An 18,035-nucleotide genomic window follows, 5' to 3' on the forward strand; every position below is an offset into this window, starting at 1 on the left:
CTCTAGCTGCTCTATCCCTTTCCTTTTCAACCCTTTCATACCATCTACCTTCTCCACTTTTCTTTCCTTACCGCTTTCCTTTTCCTCCCTCCCCTTTCCCTTCAAATCCCTTGTTTTTACTCTCTTCCACCCTGCAACCTCACTTCCCCTCTTCTGACCCTCTCCTTTTGATTGCACTGACTGCTCCGATGATATTGCTAACATAATTACGGTTAATTTTATTGATTTATATGCTGTTGTATGTTAACATTTTGTTAAACATGACTTTATGCACGGTGCCTAGTGATTTTTTTACTTCAATGAAACTGTAAAAATGTATGGGTTTGTGGATATCTCTTATCTGCGAACTGTTTTCTAAACATTTTTTTGCTGTTTATTATTTTTTGGCACCTGTGTGCCACAATTATGCTACAAAGTAGCGACACTGTGTATGATCGATGTAGGAATGTTGTGTATCGTATTTTCTACGAGGATGTATTGATACATTTCATGCTTTAATCCTCTTTGGATTTATGTTTTAGACCTTAGTACTACTTTGTTTTTATTTATGTAGATTATCACTCTTACAAAACACGTGTATGTGCCATTTGTGTAATCATTATTTATACACTGCTTGTTTTTAAGATTCTGGAGTACTGTGTAACCAACATTTTCTGGAATAAAACAGTCACAGCCACATCTCTTATGTTTCCTAGTAGCTTCCAAATTGATCTGTATCATTTGTTAACGTGGAGGTATGTACCGCCTATGCAACTAACTGAAGGCAGTTTTTTTACTTTAATTCGCGTTTCGAAGCTTTTATTTGGGAATCACCATGAGTGGTGATTTCCAGCGCTGTTAACTCATGTATCTGTTCCTGAAGATGTGTTCGTAAGTTCCCATACTCGAGCTGGCCGATTTCTGGCGTTCTGTCACCCATATTTGTCACATGGCATATATCACTTGAACTTTCCATTTTATGATCAACATATGTGTGTTTTCGGTGTGTAGTGTCGCCAACTGCTGCCAACTACTACTAGTGCTGGTTGGCAACACTACACACCGAAAACACACACATGTTGATAACATAATGGAAAGTGCAAGTGGTGTATGCGATGCGACAAATGTGGGTTAAAGAACGTTAGAAATTGGCCAGCTGGAGTATAGAAATTAACGAGTATATCTCCATGTAAAGGCACATGAGTTAACATCGCTGGGAATCGCCACTGATGTTGCTTCCCATCTCAAAGAAGTGAAACGCTTATTAAATGAAACGAAATGCCTTAAATTAGTTGCATAGACCTCCACGAATTTAAATCAACTAAGGAAAAGAGGGAAAAGAGGAAATGAACTTCATTTATGTTCACTTGGGACCGGACATAAATGTGTCGGCGTTATTTTATGTTGCTTCGGACGCACATTTAACTTTGCAACCCTGGCTTGTACCATTTCCGATATGCAATCTATTTATGCTTTTCATTTGTAGTTAATGAAAAGATATGTTTTGACATATTGCAATCCTGACTTTTTGAACATAGATTGGTTGTAAAGAGGTTGTTAACACGATACCGGTCTCCTACTGTATAAACATCTATTTTATTTGCAACACTTGCTGTCTCTTCGCATTATATTTCAATAAGAGTTGCTGTCTCGTAATATGCAACATGCTGGAAGTATGTGGCCACGTAATACTTGACAGTAATGCGACCTTGCAGAGTAACCATGGTGCCCCATGGGGTACAACGATATGACTGCCCCCATCATCACCGAACTTCCGTCCTGTTTCACTCTTCGGATATAAACTCGACAAGAAGTTGGGAACAATGTGAAATCTGGTCCTATGTAAACTACACCAGTGGCTGCGCGATAGAGATGGAAATGTTACCGATGATGGTGTCGCTAAAGCGGAGTTACTAAATACAGTTTTCCGTAATTCCTTCAGAAAAGAAGACGAAGTAAATATTCCAGAATTCGAAACCAGAACAGCTGTTAGCATGAGTGACATAAAAGTAGATATCTTAGGTGTTACGAAGCAACACAAATCACTTAAGAAAGGCGAGTCTTCCGGTCCAGATGGCATACCAGTCAGGTTCCTTTCAGAGTACGCAGACACAATAGCGCCTTCCTTACCAATCATATACAACTGCTCACTTGACAAAAGGTCTGTTCCTAAAGACTGGAAAGCAGCACAGGTCACACCAATATTCAAGAAAGGAAATAGGAGTAACACATTGAATTACAGACCCATATCACTGACCTCAATTTGCAGTAGGATTTTGGAGCATATACTCTACTCGAACATTATGAACCACGTTGACGAAAATGATTTATTGATATATAACCAACAGGGATTCAGAAAATATCTTTCTTGTGCAACACAGTTAGCTCTTTATTCCCATGAAGTAATGAGTGCTGTCGACAAGGGATCTCAGATCGATTCCATATTCCTAGATTTCCAGAAGGCTTTCGATACCGTTTCACATAAGCGACTATTAATCAAATTGTCTGCATATGGAGTATTGTCTCAGTTGTGTGACTGGACTCGTGATTTCCTCTCAGAGAGGTCACAGTTCGTAGTGATAGACGGTAAATCATCGAGTAGAACAGAAGTGATGTGTGGCGTTCCGCAAGTTAGTGTCATAGGCCCTGTGCTGTTCCTGACTTACATAAATAATCAAGGTGATAATCTGAGCAGCCCCCTTAGATTGTTTGCAGATGACGCTGCAATTTACCGTCTAGTAAAATCATCAGGCGATTAATTCCAATTACAAAATGATCTAGACAGAATTTGTGCATGGTGCGAAAAGTGACAATTGGCAATATGCAAAGAAAAGTGCGAAGTCATCCACATGGGTACTAAAGGAAATACGATAAATTTTGGGTATACGATAAATCGCACAAATCTAAGGGCTGTCAATTAGACTAAATACCTAGGAATTACAATTATGAGCAAATTAAAAATGGAAAGACCACGTAGCTAATATTGTGGGGAAGGCGAAACAAGACTGCGCTTTGTTGGCAGGACATGTAGAAGATGCGACAAACCCACTAAAGAAATAGCCTACATTACATTTGTCCGTCCTCTGCTGGAATATTGCTGCGCGGTATGGGATCCTTACCAGGTAGGATTGATGGAGGACATCGAAAAAGTGCAAAGAAGGGCAGCTCGTTTCGTGTTATCGCACAATAGGGGTAAGTGTGTCACTGATATGATACGCGAATTGGGGTGGCAGTCACTGAAGCAAAGGCTGTTTTCTTTGCGGCAAGATCTACTTACTATATTTCAATCGCCAACTTTATCTCCCGTATGCGAAAATATTTTGTTGACACCCACCTACGTAGGGAGAAATGATCATAATAAAATAAGAAAAATCAGAGCTAGAACGGAAAGATTTACATGTTTATTTTTCCCACGCGCCATTCGAGAGTGGAATGGTAGAGAAGTAGTATGAAAATGGTTCGATGAACCCTGTGCCAGGCACTTAGTGTGAATTGCAGAGTTACCATGTAGATGTAGACCCGACATTCATCTATTGCTTCATAGTCCAGGTTTCGTGAATTTCGCAGCTCGTTTTACTGTTACGGACACTGCATCACTGATGAGTGGTATAGGAATTCCAGCTGGCTCCGCGATCCCTGATTTAGGAGCTTCCTTCCCTGGTGATAATACGGTTCGTGACTGCGACTTTCTGTCGTCCAATGACTTTCGCTGCCAACGTCCTCTACTGTTTTGTTACATCTTCAAGAATCTCTGTCTCAGTTACTCATCACAGACTTCCTTCCACTTCGTGACTTACTGGATGATGTTTTCTCGCTTTCCTCGTGTTGTTGTTGTGGGCTTCAGTCCTGAGACTGGTTTGATGCAACTCTCCATGCTACTCTATCCCGTGCAAGCTCCTTCATCTCCCAGTACTTACTGCACCCTACATCCTTCTGAGTCTGCTTGGTGTATTCATCTCTTGGTCTCCCTGTACGATTTTTACACTCTACGCTGCCCTCCAATACTAAATTGGTGATCCCTTGATGCCTCAGAACATGTCCTACCAACCGATCCCTTCTTCTAGTCAAGTTGTGCCACAAACTTCTCTTCTCCCCAATCCTATTCAACACCTCCTTATTAGTTATGTGATGTACCCATGTAATCTTCAGCATTCTTCTGTAGCACCACATTTCGAAAGCTTCTATTCTCTTCTTGTCCCAACTATTTATCGTCCATGTTTCACTTCCATACATGGCTACACTCCATACAAATACTTTCAGAAACGGCTTCCTGACACTTAAATCTATACTCGATGTTAACAAATTTCTCTTCTTCAGAAACGCTTTTTCTTCCCATTGCCAGTCTACATTTTATATCCTCTCTACTTCGACCATCATCAGTTATTTTGCTCCCCAAATAGCAAAACTCCTTTACTGCTTTAAGTGTCTCATTTCCTAATCTAATACCCTCAGCATCACCAGACAAGCTTTCCTTGTATGCAGTATGAATCTTAGAAGCGGTTTCTCTGGACACAACAAATACTTCAGTCACGTTGATTGCCGAAGCACCCACCATACGAGCATCAACAATTGGTCGACGTTCGAATGCACTTAGCTCCGTCACAATGCACGCACAGCTATCACTGTTCTGACCACGGCTGACACTGGCAACAGATTCAAGTGACAAGTCCTCACAAAGAAGCCCAGAGTGCAAGGTTGCAAAAGACCAACAGTGTTTACAGCATCCGACGCCCCACATATTGTCTGTCTTGCAACGACAACGTTGGATGATAATAGCAACTGGGGGAGGGACAGGAGGTATACAATATATAGCGCTGCATGAGGTCACGCAGCGTGGTTAGACTGCTAAGTCGACGAGCAACTCACAGCAGTGATACAGTGTTGGTGGTGATGATACAAGGCGGAGCAATACCAACAACAAACAGAGCAGAGATTGCTTTATATCTACAGCACCAGTTGCCGAAGCTGACAGCTCGTCAGAAAGGAGCCCAACGGATGTCGCAGGCGCAATGGTGACGTTTCTGTAAGACGAGCCAGCGACATGTGTGCTGTCGTATACGGTCGATTCTGCGGATAATGTACACGAGGACTACAATCAAATGTACATAACAAGTGAAAATGATACTGAAACAGACGTCGAGCCATGCAGTTCATCTCCCGTGTCGGACAGGGCGCCACAAATCTCGCTTCCAGTGAAAGGTAGTAAAGAGCATTCGTAGTCTAAGGACTGATACCAAGCGTAATTAAATATACGGAAAATGATCCGCAGCTCAGTGAAAAAACAATTCTGAAAGTGTTTCGAATAAGTCAGCAGCAATATAACCGTGTAGGGCATAAGCAAAACTACGGATATTGAAGGGCGGACAAGGAGCACTTGTTACAAAAACTAGTGTCTGCACGTTTCAAGGACGCTCGGTACAATTTACAGGATGTGGATGATGGTGACATACTATTTTATACATATCTAACTGCGCGTGACACAGATTAAGTGCTATCAAGGGAAGGAGTGAATGGTTGCATAACTTCAAACAGTGCGACAGGACTCGAAAACGTAAACTAACGAAATTCTAAACAAAGGGTCAACTTGACGATTCACAGCGACCTGCGCAATCGGCTCGAAAATTTGTAGATCAGATAAATAAACTTATACCATTGTTCAGCAAAGAATTTATTTTCAACTCCGAGCAGTCGGGTTTAGTAGAGCTAATGGATACGAAGGGAAGCCTGGAAATTAGAGATACCAAGAGATTAGCATCAGATCAATTAATATGAGTGCCTTAACCCATTCGTATACAATTATACCGACTGTTAATCTATATTGTAATCTGGCTGAAAAGGTATTTGTTGACGTTAGAGGTACTCTGCCGTCTACGATGAACCGCACGACCGCTACGGCCGCAGGTTCGAATCCTGCCTCGGGCATGGATGTGTGTGATGTGCTTAGGTTAGTTAGGTTTAAGTAGTTGTAAGCCCTACGGGACTGATGACCTCAGCAGTTAAGACCCATAGTACTCAGAGCCATTTGAAACCTCTAAGATGTTTTCCCGCGTGCATGATCTTGCAAACGCAGTAGGGAATGTTTATGTCACAACAAGCAAGCATAGAAAAGTAGGCGTAAGAGAACTACAACTACGGTATGATCACTGCTTGAGGCCAATATCTGGTTAAAATAACTTTTTTTCTTGATTCCTCGTCTGGGTAAATAAATCATACTTCTTTAGAGCAAACTAATTCGTCTGAAAATTACGTGACATTACAATCTACCTGGAACCACTGAACAAATTCAGCCTCTGGATATTTGTTTTTTCCGTGTTTATGGTGCTTATTATCTCACTATCCTCAGCTACGCCTTGAAGGATAGCCAGTTTCACGATAAGCTCCACGACAGACTGTTTCGCATTCGGTTGCATGCCGTCACATTCCATCAGTTCTCATTACTCAGTTACACCAATATAATTTTATTGTTTTCATTAAGAGTTGATAGCTAGCTGAAGGCGCTGCACAGTTTATAGCTGTCGCGGAATTTGCCTTCGATCTTGATGTTGCGAACCTTTGTGATCACTGTCGTGCGTCATGTTTCCTTCGGTGTTCATGGAGGGAGTTAATTAATTAATTTAACCTGACCAGATTAGGGCCATCAGGCCCTGTCTTACATCGGACCAGTTTTCCAGACATGCAGCATTTCACACATCAGAGCTACATGATGACAATAGTTTAAATAAGAAAATTAAATTACTCTAGTGCCAATATGAATAAAGAGTAATAACTAAGACCTAATAAAGTAATTGCTCGCAGTATTTTTACAAGAGGTGCTATACATACAAATTATGACAGAAGCAATAATAGTAACAGTAAAATTCAAATAATAATGATAAACATGAGAAAAATTGGCAATAGTAATGACGATTGTGCAGATGTACATTACTATCTTGGTGTGTAACGTAGCTGTTTACTAGTGTAGCTAGTTTTCGGGGAGGGAGATTTAAGGAGGGGGAGAGAGGGAAGTAATGAGGTGAAGTGCATTCATGTACATAAGAAGGCATTACTGTTGCTTAAGTAGATACGTCATTAACTGTTTTTTGAAGCCGGACATGTTTTGAGTTCTCTAACACAACGAGGGAGGTTATTCTAGAATCGGGTTCCCGCTACTGTCAAGGACGTGGAGAAGGTGACTGAGCGATGCAGTGGAACAGAGGATTTTATTATGATGGGAACGTGTGTTTCTGTCATGTTGTTCCGACATAAGCGTTAAGGACGAGGAGATATATGAAGGACAGTGTACATTTATAAGGCAGTAGATGAGACAGAGTGTATAGAAATCTCCGCGTTTCTCTGCACGCAGCCAGGACAATTTTGCATATGCTGGTGAAATGTGACCAAAAAGTCGAACATCATCAGATATATCGGACGCAGGCATTCATAACCAGTCCCAGTTTTCTACATTTCTTGAATGTACACATTGCTCATTTTGTGAAGTATAATACTTACATCCCATCCCCTCATTTTCTGTCACCCAACTGATGCTTATGTTGAGTTATTACGAGCTAATATACTTCCTGTCGTAATTGTTAAGACAACTCTTGCAAACGGGTCTTACTAAAGATTGATTTTGTGACCTCGCAATCAATGGGTTATTAGCTAGCTCCAACAGAATGCACTGACAATTACACACTGTTCTGACGATGACTGACGCTGACATCAGATTCAGCTGACGAGTTCCCAGTTAAATGGCCAGCTGTAGAGGCACGCGAGCTGTATGTCCGAGCGTACAGAGAGGGCGAGCTCAACGGTCAGAGAACCCGCTGGCGAGTTTAAAGCAAGTACACGCTGGTAATTTCTGGTCTCTAATAAGTACGCCGTTTCCTTTTTAATCCCACCAAAAAAATTATTTGTTGTAAATTTTTCTTTAAATTGGACAATGTCCTCATTTTCCCGTTCTAAGACATCCAAACATTTAAAAATACTATTCGCTGAGTGCCTAAAAGCATGCCACTGTAATGCTGTGGCGCCGTGAATTTCTGCAGAACATACTCAGCAACCACCCAGTCCAGTACGGTGCAAGATAAGAATTTATAAAAACAGGGTCACATGTAAGATTACTTATGCAGGCAGTGCTTTAGGCAACAGCTGGCTCGTCCCGCTCCCATCCCCCACAGCCTCCAACCTCAGCACATTTGTCCTCGCCTGCACGCTAAATAAAGTTACAAGCATCTCGGATAGCGTGAAAGCAAAGAACAGAGGTCCTATAGTTCTCCTTCGTGTTTCTTTGTTTTGTCGCGGAAAGTGTTAGGCAAGAAGTGAGGATAACTGCAAAAATTTCTAAACACATGATCGTTATAAAAGTAGTTATAGCCCTTTAGGAACTTAGGAGCTGTGAGAAGAAACTACAAACTTTCGACCTACATATGTATTATCCAGTGTTCTGTTTCCGGTAAATTGAAGAAATAGTGAAACTGACTTTTAATCGCAGCTTACAGTAATATGTAACTTGGGCCTGGGAAGTTCAGAAATTTTGAGATTGCTCTGATAAACAAAAATGTAGAGATAAACATGTACCTCCACTCATAAGAAATGTTCTTTACGTGGTATTAGAAAACATTTTCATCGACGTAGATAATATAGTCTTCTGAAAATTGAATGTGTCTTTTTCTAAACCTGTATATCTGGAATTTAATCGGTTCTACTGTTTTTTTAGATTTTACTGGCAGATTTATTATTATTATATTTACACTGTATTTTTCACGCTGAAGTATTCAGCGTTACATTCTTCTGAGTTGTAGAACTTTTCCGCTGTTTTATACCTTGTTGTATTACATTGTCTCACTATGATAGGTGTCTATTTCACTTAAATATTAATAAATAAAAGGATTCATATACTGCTAGAATGTGTCATCGAACTGCCTACAACTCAATTCAGGTTAGTGAGTAAGTCACTTCTACCGAGGGGTTGCACAATCACCTACTTGATAGCAGTTGCCTCAGGCAGTTACATAATGAAATATCATTTCGCTCAACAGAGCAATTTCCCGCTCCGAATTTGTAGGTCCTCCGAACGTAATTTTTCATGGTCTGTTCGTTTCCGTATAGCACACCCTCGAAAGATCGAACTCTGCGCCAATTATCTTTGCCTCCCAAGGCACTTTTGGATAACGTGAGAAGTTCACAAACCAGTGGGAGTAAAACTTTTTATATTAAATTCATATAAACTTTACAGTGCTTCAGGGAACTCGGTAACTCCAATTTCCGTTTTTATTTTCCTGATTGGTCAGTGTATGAATAAGAAAGTTATTTACAGAAGAGATCAAAGTCGTATAGATTCGATTAGGTATCGAGGTACTTATTTTGTTGTGTGTCTGAGAATATGAAGAGCTAATTTCAGTCGAAATTACTGATTATTACGAGCAATACAGCACGAAGTAATGCTTACCTCGGACTTTTACGGACTACCAACGTAACATAGCACTTGCATTCACAGGGGCCTCTCACAACGCCCAGGTACAATGTAGGACAACATTCATCTGGCCTGTAATGTATTCCATGTCTGAAACAATTGTTGGCCATTTTTCCATGGGTTCTTCGCAGGTGAGTAGTTTCTCCAAGTGCTTCAGTAATATCTCACAGTTTCATTTATTGTTCATTTTTTCCTGAAGTTGAAACCCTGTGTTGGATGGTCATTTATATTCGGCATAAAGATCCTGTGGAAGTGGCTATTGTTCTTTCGTTTGAATTCTGATTCAGTGCTTTAGATTTCTTCTGAATGTGCATACCTTTACAGATGGCGATAGTATGCCATACACGGTCAAAGGATATTCCATTGGCGTAGCTGTCATTTGTAATCAGGCTTTCATGTGAAAAGATTTCCGACATGATTATGGCAGAACAACGGGAATTAACAGACTGTACGCGGAATGGTAGCTGGAGCTAGATGGATAGGACATTCCATTTCCGAAACCGTCAGAGAATTTAGTATTCCGAGATCAACAGTGCCCGGCATTATCTCTCACCACAGACAACGCAGTGGCGGGCTGTCTTCACTTAACGACCGAGAGCCGCCCCGGTCCGGTAGAGTTATCAGTGCTAACAGACAAACAAAGCACTGCATGAAATGGCTGCAGAAATGAGTGTGAGACGTACGACGAACGTTTTCAATAGGACAATGAGGAAAAATTTGACATTAATGTGTAATGGCAGTAGGTGACAGAGGCGACTGCCTCTGCTAACAGCACGACATCTCCTGCAGCGCCTCTCCTGGGATGGTGACCATATTGGTTGGACGTTAGACGCCTGGAAAACCGTCGCATGGTCAGATGAGTCCCCGTATCAGGAGGTAAGAGCTGATGGTAGAGTTCGAGAATGGTGTAGACTCCAAGAAGCCATGGACCCAAATCGTCAACAAGGCACTGTTCAAGCTAGTGGTGGGTTCATAATGGTGTGGACTGTGTTCACATTACATGGAACCGATCATTGATTGGAAATAGTTATGTTTTGATGGACCTCATTTCACCAAACAGCGATGGAATTTTTTGAAGAAAGTGCGCCATGTAACCACGCCACAATTGTTGGCGACTGGTTTGAAGGACATTCCGGAAAGTTGAAGCGAATGATTAGGTCACTCAGATAGACCGAATGTTTATGGCACATAATCGAGGGGTCAGCTCGTACACAAAACTCTGGACCGGCAACACTTCTGCAATTATGGGCGCTCATATAGGCAGCATGGCTCAGTATTTCTGCTAGGGACATCCAACGACTTGTTGAATCCCTGCCACGTTGATTTTCTGCACTGCGCCAGCCATAAGGAGGTATCCCCTCAGTGTACGTAGGCCATTGTTCTTAGCTCGTCTGCCTTATTACAGTCTGGAATCCACCATGAGTGTTTACGCCTCCTGTCTGAAGGCAACACTTCTTTTGTAGTACTTGCAAGATTTTCCAGATATCCTTCCATGTTTCTGTCGAAATTTACCTTTGTTTTACTTTAGTTTTTCAGGGCAGATTCTTACAGCTTTGTTCTGAAGTAGTTTTCTTTTACTTAATGGATGAAGTCTAACCTTTACGCTAGTGAGGAACTGACTTGAGTAATGATTGATAACTTTCACCACTTTTACATACATAATCTACCTAATAGTCTGGTACAATACTGCGAAGTGGACCAGCTGGACTTAACTAGAATTTTCAAGTCGAGAATATCAAGTTTCCTTTTTCATAGGATGTCTCTTGAGTTAAGTAGACATAAGTTCTATGATTAAAGGCACCACAAACATCAAAAAGTCTTATACCGTTTTTATTTTTTTCTATTATGGACACGGTAGTTGCCAACAATGTTTAGAAACTGTCGTTCCACACCAATATTAAGAGATTTTAAATACAAAATTGATCATTGTAAATATAAAGTACTTAAAGTTTCAAAATAAATATCGAGATTTAAATCTTTTTAGGACATATTACATTCAACGAACGATTCTAATAACACATCAAATGAAAGAGCAACGTAAAATCTTTTGTTTGTATACCTGTGCGCATGCAGAATGACCAATAGTGATTGACGAACTTATTGGAAGTTTCTCTCGCGTAGCAAAAAGAAACAAATTCAGAAGACTAGTCGTGAGTGAGCAGTTCCAGTGACGCCAGTGTGGATACTTTGAAGGCGACACTAACAACTACGTGGTTATCGTTTGCAGTTGTTACATACCCTACAGCTTACGGACTATGGTTCGCGTGTCAAATTTCCAAACGAAATGTTGCTGCATGAAGATGAAGATTTTCTTGATCGTGTCGTCTTCTGTGATGAACTGACATTTCGTCCACGTAATGTACGCATCTGAGGTCAGTAAATGCCTACCATATTGTAGAGTTGCAACGAGGCTTCCGTAAATTGAATGCCATAACCCGACTCAAAGTTTATGGGCCTTTCTTTTTCGATGAATCAACTGTAAATGGTGTTTTTTTGTTGTTGTTTTTTCATCTTGATGCACTAGAACTATGGCCCTTCCCCAGTTTGAAAAAGCTGAACTACAAAATTTTATTTGGCTGCAAGGTGGGGCGCCACGTCACTGGCATAACTCAGTACGTGATCCTTTAAATGGCATTGCACACGATAACTGGACTGGCTGCAAGGGACCAGATGACAGTCCTTGTTTGGCACGGCCTCCACGTTCATACGATCTGACGCCATCATGAGATTTTCACCTTTGGGTATTCATATAGGATTATGGGTATGTGTCTCCGGTGCCAGTTTATCAACCCGACTTCAGAAACAGGACTGAAGCAGTTGGGAACAGCTACTCCGGACACACTGATCAAAGTGTAGGAAGAACATATCTATCGACTCGATGTGTGTCGTGTGACGAATGATGTTCTCACTGAAGGCTTGTAAGAGAAACTGTTTGAGTTGCTCTTTCATTTGATGAATTATTTGTGATTGCAAATTGAGTGTAATAATTGCTACAAAGCCGGAAATCTCCGATATTCATTTTGAATTACCAGACATTTATATTTCTTAATATTGCATTGTGCTACGTAGAAGAACAAAATTTTCACTGTGCATTACATTCCCCAGCAAATCAAAGGTAACAAAGGCAGTTTTCAAAATGTTAGATGCTTCGTGTTGGTCACTGGTATCAACAGACAACAATTTTGAGCACAAAAACGAAATGTCTCTTAACTCGCATGTTCTTACCGAAACACTTGTTACGTTGCCAAGCAATCAAGCTACAACTGATCATAAAAAGAATAAAATCGCAAAGTTATCGTTTGCTGTTTTTATCTAATCTACAGTGCATTAAAGTCATAGTCCAAAGATTTCGTCTTATAAATCGAACAATAATATTTATTACCCTGAACACAAGTCAGGCTGTTTTTAAAACCGTCGATAGGTTTCATTCTCTACTGTAGTTCGAACCAACCAGGTGATATTTTGCCAAAAGTACTCCGACTCCGGGACGGTGGGTGGCTTTTGGGGCAAAATGAAACGAATGAGACAATAAAAGCCCTGAGAAATTATTATATTGTACTTAACTTCAGTACAGTGACTCCTTGATGAATTCCACGTAGAAGTCCTTCTTAAAGCTGGGATAAGTCAATCACTTCAGCTGCTCCCAATGAAGACATCAAGATATCCTGTAAAATTACTTTCGACTACAGTACGTCGACACAAGACTGATCTACACTGGAACAGCTGAGTAAGAACTCGTGTCCTCTTTCGTAAGAACTGGGCAAACTCACGAGGAGACCACGGCTGGTGCCACAACCCGATTTTCCAGAAACTTCGCTATGTGGAAGATGGGTCAAAATAAGAGAACATGTGTGTCGGCTTAACCGCAAATACTCGTCCGTATTTAAGGAAACGACGGTCAAAGTTTTCGGGTTACTGCATTTGCCTTTTAACGGAGCAGCAGGCCTACTGACGTGTACGGAAGCGAAGAAGAACTCTGAGGTGGATTTGTGGACACACAGCTCCTACTTGTTTGCTGATGGCGAGAAAAATATACTTAATGAACGCAGACAATTTTTCTCCAATTTCCTTTGCAGTGTCTTCCGTAATCCGACCCAGACCTGGGGTGTTCCTGTCAGGAAGAGTTGAACCCCGCCTCTTTCACACTTAGATCCGATGTATTCGCTGGTCATCGGATTGTTCTTCTCTGAAAACCTATACGTTGATAGCCTCAGTGAGTCTAACGTCTTGCTGCGCTCTCCTCCTCAGGACGCCGTTTTGCTGCTGTTCTCTGTGGCATTGGCGTTAAGGGAAAAAAAGAAAGAAAGAAAGGGAAAATGAATAAATAAACGATGTTCATTGTACCTGTACTCCACGTTCCTTACTGTTTCCTTGGTTCCTGGAGGGTGCGAACGGGCCTAGGGTGGCGACCCCTGCCCACTTTGCCCCGCAACTCCCTTTGAGCGCTAGGAAGGTGGAACACTGCTTAGCGTCGCGGCTTCACGATTCACAATACTGCAGCCCGCTTTCAATCCCCTGTTATTACTTTTATTTTCATTCTTTTCATTTATTTACCCATGTCCGTAGAAGATTACTACACGAATGTTTTCCAATACATATTGAAATAGCGTCTTCCTTATTCGTCTACTAATTGTACGTCTGGTGAATGTATTTAACAAGTCAATAAATAAATGAGAAAATTATTCGAAATTGTTTTCCATGAATGTCCTGTAGTCTATCTCGATTCATAATAAGTTGCAAACACCAGTTTTTTGTAAAGTGATCTGCTATGCATGATTTGGTGCCAAATTACTGCCAACGCGTGATATCTTCAGAAATGTCAACGACATTCCTTGCTCGACTGAGATTTATACGAAGAATGTCACTGTGTCAAACCTGCCTTCTCCGGAGAACTCGTGGTGCTCAGAATTTCTTCCTTTCGAATGTACCTACGATTATCCAAAGAAACGCACTAAATCTTCTTCTAGAATAAACATAAGAGTAAAATATAATATTCAGTATAAGAATTTATATAGAAATTAATATAACAATTGATACAAGTATGCGAGAATTTAAAACGCATGAAAATACCATACATGTATATCTCAAACTTATCTGGCCATGTCAAAGGATATGAATCTATGACTGTTTTACGGTTGACAGTGGAGCTGAAAAGTCATCACAGGTGTAACTTCCATTCAGTTCGGTGAGGACCACTAAAGGAGAAGCCAAACAGGTTACAGTAACTGGTTCAAAAAATGATTGTTTTCCTGTTCTAAGTCTTTAGCTACCTTGTCCCGCACAGCTTGCGAGATCGTCCGTGCCCGAAAGAATTTCGGTCGTGCGTTGGACTGTAATGTTATATGTGCCTCAGAATTGTTTAATTTTCCAAATGTATCCTGAAACAGTTCACGAAACTCATTACATAACTGTGAGACACTGGCATCAGGTGCAAAAGTGTTCACTGACAATACTTTGTCTTGTATCTGTAACCCGAACGGGTCGAACGCGTCCATGCCGAAAATGTTCATACTGTCTTCTGCTTACAGAACAACAAACTAAACTGTTTATGTAATCGTCTTGAATGAGAGTTAGTGAGACTACTTACACTACTGGCCATTTATATTGTTACACCACGAAGATGACGTGCTACAGACGCGAAATTTAATCAGCAGGAAGAAGATGCTGCAATATGCAAATGATTAACTTTTCAGAGCATTCACACAAGGTTGGTGCTGGTGGCGACACTTACAAAAGTGCAGACATGAGGGAAGTTTACAAGAGATTTCTCATACATAAACAGCAGTTGAGGTGCATTGCCTGGTGAAACGTTGTTGTGATACCTCGTGTAAGGAGATGAAATGTGTCCCATCACGTTTGCGACTTTGATAAAGGTCAGATTGTAGCCTATCGCGATTGCGTCTTATCGTATCGCGACATTGCTGCTCGCGTTCGTCGACATCCAATGACTGTTAGCAGAATATGTAATCGGTGGGTTCAGGAGGGGAATAGGAACACCGTCCTGGATCCCAGCGGACTCGTATCACTAGCAGTCGAGATGACAGGCATCTTATCCGCATGGCTATAACGGATTGTTCAACCACGTCTCGATCCCTGAGTCAACAGATGGGGACGTGTGCAAGACAACAACCACGAAGAGTTCGACGACGTTTGCAGCAGCGTGGGCTATCAGCTCGGATACCGTCGCTGCGGTCACCCTTGACGCCGCATCACTGATAGGAGCGTCTGCGATGGTGTACTCAACGACGAACCTGGGTGCACGAACGGCAAAAACGTCGTTTTTTCGAATGAATCCAGGTTCCGTTTACAGTGTCATGATGGTCACATCCGTGTTTGGCGACATCGCATAGAACGCACATTGGAAACGTGTATTCGTCATCGCCATACTGGCGTATCACCCAGTGTGATGGTATAGGATGCCATTGGTTACACGTCTCGGTCACCTCTTGTTCGCATTGACGGCACTTTGGACGGTGGACGTTACATTTCAGATGCGTTACGACCCGTGGCTCTACTCTTCATTCGATCCCTGCGAAATCCTACATTTCAGAAGGTTTATGCACGACCGCATGTTGCAAGTCCTGTACGGGCCTTTCTGAATACAGAAAATGTTCGACTGCTGCTCTGGCCAGCACATTCTCCAGGTCTCTCACCAACTGAAAACGTTTGTTCAATGGTGGCCGAGCAACTGGCTCGTCACAATACGCCATTCACTACTCTTGATGAACTGTGGTATCGTGTTGAAGCTGCATGGGCAGATGTAACTGTACACGCGATCCAAGCTCTGTTTGATTCAATGCCCAGACGTATCAAGGCCGTTATTACGGCCAGAGGTGGTTGTTCTGGGTATTGATTTCTCATAATCTATCCACCCAAATGGCGTGAAAATGTAATCACATGTCAGTTCTAGTATTATATATTTGTCCAATGAATACCCATTTATCATCTGCATTTCTTCTTGGCGTAGCAATTTTAATGGCCGTAGCGTATATCTAAGAGGTGAATATCGTCACCATTGTATGAATTCAACACTGTGACTGACAAAGTCTAGATTGTTCTAGGTTCATAGGTTTGTCTACTCAAAAGTACGACAGAATCCTCAACATCAGGTTGCATACGAACGTCTTGCTTGTAAATGTTCAGTAACACAAACAACTTGTTCGCCTTTCTTCGAATACATGACGAGTTTGAGGATTTAACACTGATTTCGAGTAGGATGGAACACTGTTCGTACCGTTAGCCGTTTCGGGCATGACTTATGTGTTTCATTCTTTTAGAGGAACGAACTCCTGACTTTTCTGAATGCTATTTTGCATGTTGTACGGATGGGACCACGCTTGCCTCAGTTGTAAAATTGTGCGTCGCGGCTGGCCGGAGTGGCCATGCGGTTCTAGGCGCTACAGTCTGGAACCGCGTAACCGCTACGGTCGCAGGTTCGAATCCTGCCTCGGGCATGGATATGTGTGATGTTCTTAGGTTAGTTTGTTTTAAGTTGTTCTAAGTTCTAGGGGACTGATGACCTCAGAAGTTGAGTCCCATAGTGCTGAGATCCATTTTTTGTGCGTCGCGGAAAGGGCACGCCTGCTGCTTGTGAGACTTGAAATACTGCGGACAGTATTTTACACACGTTGGACGAGGGGCGGTTGTTCACTTCCACCACGCTGCACGGGCACAGAGGTTAGAAGGAAGTAGTGGGCACTTTCCTGTGGCGAAGGACTTCGGGGATTGAGCTCCAACCCCCACCCCTTGGGTACTTAAGGCACCCATGCAGCGCTAGTCATGCTGCTGTTTTCTCTGTGTCTGCTTGTTTACTCACTGTCTCATCTCACTCTTGATTTTAGATTTATTAGTTCTCAAGTTAATTACATGAATAAGTCAATAAATTCAATAATAGAGGTAACATTGTGAACAAATCAATATAGGTAATATTGTTATCTGAAGCCAGGTAGCATAAACCAAAAATAGTCGGGATACGTGCACCATTTTATAATGTCGAAAGCTTTTTCCAGATCGACGAATGCTACCAACATGTCTTGGTTTTCGTTCAGTCTTCCTTCCATTATCAGTCCCACAGTCAGAACTAACTCTGATGCCTTTACGTTTGCTAACACCAAACTGATCATCGTCTAACACATAACCCAATTTCTTTTCCATTCTTCTGTATAATATTCCTGTTAGCATCTTGGATACACGAGCCGTTAAGCTCACTGTGTGGTAGTTCTCGCACTAGACAGCTCTTGAACTCTTCTGAATTCTGTGGACGATACTCTCGTAATGTTAGATGGTATAACGCCAGACTCATACATTCTACACACCAACGCAAAAAGGTGTCTTTTTCCATTTCCTCGAAGATTTTAGAAGTTCTGCTAGAATGTTGTCTATCACTTCTGCTTGTTTGATTTTAAGTATTCCAAAGCTCTTAAATTCTGATTCTAATACTGGATCCCCCCCCCCCCCCCCTCCAATTCTTCCGTTTAGATTTCTGTTTCTTCCACTATTACGTCATCAGACAAGTTACCACCCTCGTAGTGGCCTTGAATGCATTCTTTCAAGCCATCCTCTCTCCCCTCTGCTTTTAACAGTAGAATTCCCATGCTGTTCAAAT

Source organism: Schistocerca gregaria, chromosome 6 (genome assembly GCF_023897955.1).
Source record: "Schistocerca gregaria isolate iqSchGreg1 chromosome 6, iqSchGreg1.2, whole genome shotgun sequence".
In the NCBI taxonomy this organism is placed as follows: Eukaryota; Metazoa; Arthropoda; class Insecta; order Orthoptera; family Acrididae; genus Schistocerca; species Schistocerca gregaria.